Consider the following 10,273-nt stretch of genomic DNA (forward strand, 5'->3'; position numbering starts at 1 on the left):
ATGAAATTAATTGACGAGGATGGTCCTGCCCTTCCTCCTCTGAGGAGCCTCCACTGGGTTGCACGTGGTCTGCGGTTGTGAGGCCGGTTGGACGTACTGCCAAATTCTCTAAAATGATGTCAGACGCGGCTTATGGTAGAGAAATGAACATTCAATTATCTAGCAACAGCTCTGGTGGGCATTGCTGCAGTCAGCATGCCAATTGCACACTCCCTCAAAACTTGAGACATCTGAGGCATTGTGTTGTGTTACAAAACTGCACATTTTAGAGTGGCCTTTTATTGTCCCCAGCACAAGGTGCACCTGTGTAATGATCATGCAGTTTAATCAGCTTCTTGATATGCCACACCTGTCAGGTGGATGGATTATCTTGGCAAAGGAGAAATGCTCACTAACAGGGACGTAAACAAATTTGTGCACAACATTTCAGAGAAATAAGCTTTTTGTGCATATGGAACATTTCTGAGATCTTCTATTTCAGCTCATGAAACCTGGGACCAACAATTTACATGTTGCGTTTATATTTCTGTTCAGTATACAGTACCAGTCAAAAGTTTGGAAACACCTAGTCATTCCAGGGTTTTTCTATATTTTTACTATTTTCTACATTGTAGAATAATAGTGAAGACATGAAAACTATGAAATAACACATATGGAATCATGTAGGAACCAAAAAAGTGTTAAACAAATCAAAATATATTTTATATCTGAGATTCTTCAAAGTAGTCACCCTTTGCCTTGATGACAGCTTTGCACACTCTTGGCATTCTCTCAACCAGCTTCATGTGGTAGTTTACATGGAATGCATTTCAATTAATAGGTGTGCCTTGTTAAAAGTTAATTCGTTGGATTTCTTTACTTCTTAATGCGTTTGAATAGATCAGTTGTGTTGTGACAAGGTAGGGGTGGTATACAGAAGATAGCCCTATTTGGTAAAAGACCAAGTCCATATTATGGCAAGAACAGCTCAAATAAGCAAAGAGAAATGACAGTCCATCATTACTTTAAGACATGAAGGTCAGTCAATCCGGAACATTTCATGAACTTTGAAAGTTTCTTCAAGTGCAGTCGCAAAAACCATCAAGTGCTATGATGAAACTGGCTCTCATGAGGACCACCACAGGAAAGGAAGACCCAGAGTTACCTCTGCTGCAGAGGATAAGTTCATTAGAGATACCAGCCTCAGAAATTGCAGCCCAAACAAATGCTTCACAGAGTTCAAGTAACAGACACATCTCAACATCAACTGTTCAGAGGAGACTGCGTGAATCAGGCCTTCATGGTCAAATTGACCGGTGGAAATCTGTCCTTTGGTCTGATAAGTCCAAATGTGAGATTTTTGGTTCCAACCGCCGTGTCTTTGTGAGACGCAGAGTAGGTGAACGGCTAATCTCTGCATGTGTGGTTCCCACCGTGAAGCATGGAGGAGGTGTGATGGTGTGGGGGTGCTTTGCTGGTGACACTGTTAGTGATTTATTAAGAATTCAAGGCACACTTAACCAGCATGGCTACCATAGCATTCTGCAGCGATATGCCATCCCATCTGGTTAGCGCTTAGTGAGACTATCATTTGTTTTTCAACAGGACAATGACCCAACTGGCTGTGTAAGGGCTATTTTACCAAGAAGGAGAGTGATGGAGTGCTGCATCATATGACCTGGCCTCCACAATCACCCGACCTCAACCCAATTGAGATGGTTTGGAATGAGTTGGACCACAGAGTGAAGGAAAGCAGCCAACAAGTGCTCAGGATATGTGGGAACTCCTTCAAGACTGTTGGAAAAGCATTCCAGGTGAAGCTGGTTGAGAGAATGCCAAGACTGTGCAAAGCTATCATCAAGGCAAAGGGTGGCTACTTTGAAGAATCTAAAATCTAAAATGTATTTTGATTTGTTTAACACTTTTTTGGTTACTACATGATTCCATATGTGTTATTTCATAGTTTTGATGTTTTCACTATTATTCCACAATGTAGAAAATAGCAAAAATAAAGAAAAACCCTTGAATGAGTAGGTGTGTCCAAACTTTTGACTGGTACTGTATTTTTCAAATCACTTGTCCACAGCCTGCCTATAGTTATAGTACCATCTCCACAATACATACACAATCCCTTTGACAGGATGCTTTCTCTGTTGTCAGTCCCTAGAACATAGTGTGTAGCTACAACTGTAGCCTATGTGCATTTTTTTGTATTCAGTATGGTATGAAGCCCTCACTGCCTGTAGAACAGTTGCCTATATAGTTTATCTTCTTCCAGTATCAGTATTGTATTCACCCGGTGTCACAGTAAGGCCAAGAAGATCATCAATGACCTCAGCCACCTGAGCCATGGCCTGTTCACCCTGCTACCACCTAGAAGGCAAAGACAGTACAGGTGCATCAACGCTGGGACCGGGAGACTGAAAAACAGCTTGTATCTCCAGGCCATCAGACTATTAAATAGTCACCACTAGCCAGCCTCCTCCCAGTACCCTGCCCTGAACTAGCCGGCTATCTCCTCCCGGTTCTCTACCCTGCACCTTAGAGTCTGCTGCCCTATGTACATAGTTATTGATCACTGGTCACTTTAAGAATGTTTACATACTGTTTTACCCACTTCATATGAATATTCTAGTCAAGGCTCATCCCAACTACTGCTGTACACACCTTTTTTATTCATATACTGTCCATACTGTCCATACACACCACCATATACATATACTGTAGATTTATATTCCAGACATTGCTTGTTCTGATATTTCTTGATTTCTTTCTTTACATTTTGGGGGATTTGTGTGCATTGTTTTGTATTGTTCGGTAGTACTGCACTGTTGGAGCTAGAAACATAAGCATTTTGCTTCACCTGCGATAACATCTGCAAAATATGTGCATGCGACCAATACAATTTGATTTGATTTGATTTGACCCTAGTAAAGTTGTAGTAAAGCCCTCTTAGCCTGGCTGGCTGGCTGGATGACATCTGTGTGGGCGAGCTGCTCCAGGATTACATTTCTATAATTATGATGGGAGGGATTTCACATACAGCCAGCCAGAACCAATGGACCAGCCTTACTACTCACTGTGGTTCATATAGTAATGAGAAATGGGAGGGAGGGAGGGAGGGAGGGAGGGAGGGAGGGAGGGAGGGAGGGAGGGAGGGGGGAAAACGATAAAGTGTTGACACATATGCACACACATAGGCTTATTAAGGTTATTATAGTTTTGTGTTTTTCTATTCTTTTTTTTTTTTTTTTTTTTTTTAGTTTAGTTTCAGATAGTTCTCAGACCTGATTTGCTAGTTTTTATTTAGTTTAAGTTTGATACGAATAATTCCATTAATTTTTATATTATTTAGTTTCAGTTTTAGTTTCAGTGTTCAGGACAGAAAGCATGTGTGGGAGGCTAGAAGCCATTTGGGTTGTATAGTTCTTTTTGTTTTTGGGATGTCAATTCCTGCACCTGGGGGATAGTAATACATGATGGTCAGATTATGTTGGTTAGATTATGTTTAAATTATGAAGTCAATTAAAAGGAATATCGCAGAGACAAGTGTAAAAAATATGGTGAAACAAAACTCTCTCTCGCCCAAGTTTACACCAATCCAATGCTTTTTAACTTTAGTGGTACATCAAGTTAGACTCAAGTTAGCTACCTAGCTTTTTTCCCTGTTAGCTAGTGATAGCTAGTGATAGTGATGCACAAGACAAGCTAGGAATATTTGAAACATCGCCATCACCTGGCCGCATTTACCTGCCAGGATCCTATGGTTTTAAAGTTGAATTTAGCCTTAAGATGCCTTTGGGAAACAAAAACAAAAAAACTACAACTGAAGATAATTCATGATAGTTTTTATTTTATTTTAATTCGTTTTGGAGTCAAAGATAATAGTTTCAGTATAGTTTTAGTTTTTCAAACGGTTTGTTAATAATTTTATTTCATTTTACTAAATCGTTTAGTTTACTATAATAACCTTGGCATAAACACACGCACGCATGCACACACATAAGGACCACAGATTACAGTTTTTTCTGAATGCTTAAGCGCTAATCGTGATTCTTGTAGCACAATTTCTAAAACTATTAATACGTATAGCAAAACCACTCACTGAGTTTGCAAAACTAAAAGCACAAACACTGCTTTGCACTCAGTTTACAATTTTGTAACACACACTTTGCAAAACTGTAGGCACAATTCACTGCACAAAACTATTTTTGCAGAACTTTAAACACAACTCACTGCTTACACTCAATTACCAAATTTCCAGCACACTCCTAGCAAAATTATACACATGTATGGCTTTCATTAACACTATTTTGCCAACTGTCTGGCACACTTGCACATGTGAAAACTGTTGTAGATAATTAGTTCACTTTGCAATCAGCCTAAGCACTATAAATAAGCCACAGGTAAGCTGTCTGTGTGGAGTACAATGGAAGGAGCAGTAAGAGGGAGAAGAGTGAGAATCAGAGGAGGCCGAGGGAGAGGACATGGAGTTGAAGAAGTTGGAGGAAGAGGACGTGGAGTTGAAGAAGCGAGAGGGTTAGAGGAAGTTAGAGGAAGAGGACAAGGAGGAGCAAGAAGAGGACGAGGAGGGGAAAGAGGAAGGGTAAGAAGAGTAAGAAATAGAATAACTGATGACATCAGAGCTACAATAGTGGACCATGTCATCAACCATGGGATGACCCTGAGGGAAGCTGGCCAACGGGTTCAGCCTAATTTGAGCTGCTACACTGTGGCAAGCATCATTAGAACATTTCGAAATGAGAATCGGTAACTACTTTGTAGCACTGCCATACTCTAATGAGAAACACAACAGTACCATACATGCAAAAATACTGAAATTGTTACTTTACAGAATTGCTAGACGTCCAGATGTTGGGGGCAGAGGAAGAATGTTCACTCCAGAGCAAGAGACCCATATAGTGAACATGGTGATTGCCAATAATGCAATAAGACTGCGCGAAATACAGCAGCGCATAATTGATAATGACACCATCTTTCAAAATATACACAGTGTAAGTATTTCTGCACTAAGTCGTGTACTTGCGCGCCACAGAATAAGAATGAAGCAAATTTACAGAGTTCCTTTCGAGAGAAACACAAAACGTGTAAAGCAACTGCGATATGACTATGTGCAGGTAAGCTATAGTGTCATTGTTTCTGAATTTGGAAGTGCATACTGTAGTGCTGTGCATGGGCCTGATGTGTTGCATTTGTTTTGTCTTGTCCAGAGAGTGATGGAACTAGAAGCAGATGCCATGGGACATGAGCTACTTTTTGTAAATGAGGCCGGTTTTAACCTCAGTAAAACCAGGAGACGTGGCAGGAACATTAGTGGACACCGTGCCATCATCAATGTCCCAGGACAACGTGGTGGTAACATAACCATGTGTGCAGCTATAAGCCAAAATGGTGTTGTTCACCATCATGCAACCTTAGGCCCATACAACACTGCACACATTATTGCATTCCTGGACACCTTACATGACATGCTCACTGTTCAGAGACCAGATCATACCCGATATGTCATCATATGGGACAATGTTAGTTTCCATAGGGCTGCTTTGGTCCGCAACTGGTTTACAGACCACCTATTCTTCATGGCACTCAACCACCCTCCATACTCTCCATTCTTAAATCCCATCGAGGAGTTCTTCTCTGCCTGGCGCTGGAAATTGTACGACCGTCATCCTCATCAACAGGTAGCCCTTTTACAGGCAATGGAGGAGGCATGTGGAGATATTGACCAGGCATCATGTCAGGCCTGGATACGGCATTCAAGGAGATATTTTCCCCGGTGCCTTGGACTGGAGGATATCGCATGCGATGTGGACGAAATTTTGTGGCCGGACCCAGAAAGACGACATGATGTAGGCTGATTGTTTTTCTTTTTTTTGTGAAATTACTATTTTGTGTTCTGACTTTGTCTTGGTTTTGATGAGTGTGAATAAACACCAATACTTGAAGTTTGGATCCTTGTATGTTTACATGACACTATGACAAAAGTATGACCTCAAATTGACATCTGTACACAGAGAAAGCAAAAGCCAGATGTGTTTTGTATTCATACCATCAGTGTGTAGTTGGCACATTGTGTGCTTAGTAGATGATGGCTTGTGTTTACTGTTTGATACGAAAACACAATTTTTAAGAAGGTGTGAAGAGTTAATCTAGCTGTGTTCGCTTTTGCAAGAGAACTACAATGTTTTGATAATTGGGTGAAAGGTTTTCTTATTTGTGTGTAGAGTTTTGCAAAAATAGCCAATAGTTACAAAAAATGTGCTTAACCAATCAGAAAAAACTGTAAATCTGGCTCATTGTTTCTCTGGGTGTACAACACAATCAACAGCAGGAAGGAAAGTCAATTTCAGGCCCCAGTGGAGAGAACACTTTAACTGTTGCTCTTAGTTAAACACACTGTGTGTTTGTTTGTGTGTGTGTGTGTGTGTGTGTGTGTGTGTGTGTGTGTGTGTGTGTGTGTGTGTGTGTGTGTGTGTGTGTGTGTGTGTGTGTGTGTGTGTGTTTGTGTGTGTGTGTGTGTGTGCGTGCACATGTTCATGCATGTGCATGCATGTCTGTGCATGTGTATTTGTGTTGTGTTGACATTTTGAGTGTGTGACTTGCTGTCATTGTTCCTGAGTGGAAAACTCTTGTTTTTTGTCCATCCAGCAGTGTTTGCAGTGGAATTAAATAACATTAAAGAATAAAACACAGACTGGAAACAGACTTAACATTGGGAGGGTGTTTGTCTGTGTGTGTGTGTGTGTGTGTGTGTGTGTGTGTGTGTGTGTGGAGAGAAGTTTAATTGAGGTAGAGGTTCCTGCTTCAATCCGGGATTAGAGATGATCTCTCTCTGTGTGTTTATCTCCCACTGGACTCTCCGAGGCTCCACAGAGGTTTAACTCAGTTACACACACACACACACACACACACACACACACACACACACACACACACACACACACACACACACACACACACACACACACCGACACACACACAGAGAGAGAGAGAGAGAGAGAGAGAGAGAGAGAGAGAGAGAGAGAGAGAGAGACACCCACACACACCACACAAGTAGGGGTGTGCCGACCTGACCATACTTGTAATATCCAGGCTCTGTCGCAGCCGGCCGCGACCGGGAGACTCATGGGCGGCGCACAATTGGCCCAGCGTCGTCCAGGGTAGGGGAGGGAATGGCCGGCAGGGATGTAGCTCAGTTGATAGAGCATGGTGTTTGCAACGCCAGGGTTGTGGGTTCGATTCCCACAGGGGGCCAGTATAAAATAATAATAATATGTAAGTCGCTCTGGATAAGAGCGTCTGCTAAATGACTAAAATGTAAATATGTAATGTATGTAATCTTAATCGTATCCGTAATTGACATAGTCGGTTTGGATCATACTTAAAATCTCAAAAGACGGAAGTGTTTTAATATGCCTTAATAGATGTTGGCAAAATACCAATCTCCTTGCGGAGGGGTGTGTGTGTCTGTGTCCTCAATTTGTAGTTTGCTGTCACTCAGTCAGAATGCACATCAACGTTTCATATTTTTTCCCTAACCTCGCACCGCTTGTTAGATACTATGCACATTGATAGCTTGAGCAAACGTCCTACCCATTTTATTTATCATAGTAGCAGGCTAACAGCTGCCAGCATCAAGAAATGATTAAACCGAAACATGCGAGAAGTGGTCGGGTGAAATTATGAAGCGAAGCGAGTGGACGTAGAAATACAGCTTCGCTCTATCCAATCAGAGCAGCAGGAAACTAGCCAGTTGAGTTATTTAGACCACGTAGCACCTTGCATTTGATTGAAAGATGCGCGCTGGCACCATTGAATAGTATGATCATTACCAGGTTTCTGCTCAATACAGGCCCATTAGTGACTGTGTGTGAATGTGTGTGTGTGTTTGTGTGTTTGTGTGTGTGTGTGTGTGTGTGTGTGCGTGCGTGTATGTACACAAGGGACCGAGTGTTTGTGTCCATTTGTTACCGTTGCTGTAGACTCACTGATGCGTGGCCCAGTGCGAGATATCTGCATTGCAGCAGAGGCATCCTCTCAAACGTTCTCCTCTTTCAAAATCAATACCTGGTCAAATAACTAATGATTATCTTATCATGGAGCAAACCACAGCCCTTTTTAGCTTGGGAACAAGCATCATACTTTATAAGCTATCTGAAAAGTGTATATTACAAGGCAGCAAAAAATAGCAAAATAAAGAAATTGGGATCCTAATTTGCACACTGTGATGTGAAGGGCAGTAACTCTCTGTTGGTAGACTTGGTACTAGCACACAGGGTAGTCGTACTGTGAACTACCTCTGCTACACAAACAAGGCAACAGAACTCCATTTAGTGAAGCATTAAAGCAGTCTGAACCTGTGTGTCCAAATACATTTAATATAAAATATGATGAAGTAATATCAGTTTAAAAAATCTATGCCCATTTCTCACTTCTACCTCCCTCTCATTTCTCTAAATAATGTTGCTTTGACTAAATGTGTTAGCCTACTTTTACAGGAAGAATGTGTATTTTGTCATGAGGCTGTACTGAAGCCTTTGTTATGTAAAGATCAGACAGTCTTTGTTTGAAATTAGCACAGTGGTGGCCTTTGGAGAATAAATAAGTATTTCATTTCTGTATTCATTCTCCTTTTTTTCTACCCCTTCAGGTACTAAAGAGAAAACAATTGCCAACTTTGTTGTTCTGCCCTCACAATGTGTGTAAGGAACTAAGCTTGGCACACAGCTTACAACTCCCAATAAAGACCCATGAGGCAGGAATACCATTTTGAATCTTTAGTGAAAGATATTCGTAAAACTGTAAAATACAGAAAATAGAAAATCTATTACAAAATGTTCTGCATCTGCATTCACATCACTAAAATACAAAGCATTCAAATTATAAATAAGACATACACCCTCCCAGTCAACACCCCCTCATGAGATGAGGAAGTACATTGTTCATGAGGATTGGCTGCTGCAGTTCTTCGAGAGATGTCCAGTTTGCAGCCGAACATGCAACAAAGAGAAGACCAGAAAGGGGACCCTCAGCATCATGCAGACATGCCCTCGCTGTGAGCATTCCAATAAATGGAACAGGGAGGACACTTGAATCAGGTTTGTGACATTTGACCTGGTCAAAGGTCGAAACAGTTTCGAGTTTTGTCCCAATTCACCTTCATGATCACTGCGTTTACCATTCTATTTCACTTCACATATCATGATATCTGAAGTGAAATAGAAAGGTGAATGCAGCGATCAGGTTGGTTCCACCATGCTAATCATAACCACCATTGATAATGTAATCAGTGCCCTATGTGTGTGTTTGTGTGTGACCGACCAGTATATTTGTTGAGGACCAGGAGCTGATCTACGCTGCCATGCCCATCAATGGGGCTCTGGCAAAGACCTTAGCTCCAGCGTCACCTCTTGCCTACTCACCAACATCCCTTGATGGGGAGACCAGAATTAGGTAGGTTTAGTCTGACCTGTTCAAACTTCAACATAGTATATGTTTGTCAGATATCACCTATCCTAACTGCCATTGGTAATAGAACAGTGACTGTGTATGTGTTCACAGATACAACTGTGGAGCCAGCACTTGGAGACTTGTAAGATGATGTGATGAAGTCCAGACTGACAGACTTACTTGATACTGATCTCTAAATGCACCTGGCACTCAGCATAAAATGTTTACTAGACACAACTTTTACTTGTGTTGTCTTTTTTAAATTATTTAATTGAATGGTATCAGTCAATATGGGGAAGGAGAAACCCTGTGTATTCTGCACCAGGATCAGGGAACTCCTGTTGTATGCGGGACACCCCACAAGCTTCTGTCATGGCCGCCAGCATTTCTTGAGGAGCAAGCCAAAAACGAGGCCAAATCAGCGGGTGCAGTTCCCCTTTAACAATAAAAGTGCTACAAAATGACTGTGACAGAATATACACAACTGTGTACATATACAATGTAATTAGAAGCATATAGCCTCGTAATATAAACATATATAGGCACGTAAATTGCTAGATACATCCAAAGCAAAGGTAGCTAAATTGCATGACAAAAAGATAGCTAGCATGCTAACACCCACCGTAATCTCTATGGTGATTTGTTAGCATAATTAGCTTAGCACAATCGCAAACTTAGAAGCAAGAAAAGATACAGTACCACTCAAAAGTTTGGACACACCTACTCATACTCACCTACCACATCAAAACTTTGAAATAACACATATGGAATCATGTAGTCACCAAAAAAGTGTTAAACAAATCAAAATATATTTTATATTTGT

The sequence above is a fragment of the Coregonus lavaretus genome, assembly GCF_964263955.1.
Source record: "Coregonus lavaretus genome assembly, chromosome: 1".
Taxonomy (NCBI): Eukaryota; Metazoa; Chordata; class Actinopteri; order Salmoniformes; family Salmonidae; genus Coregonus; species Coregonus lavaretus.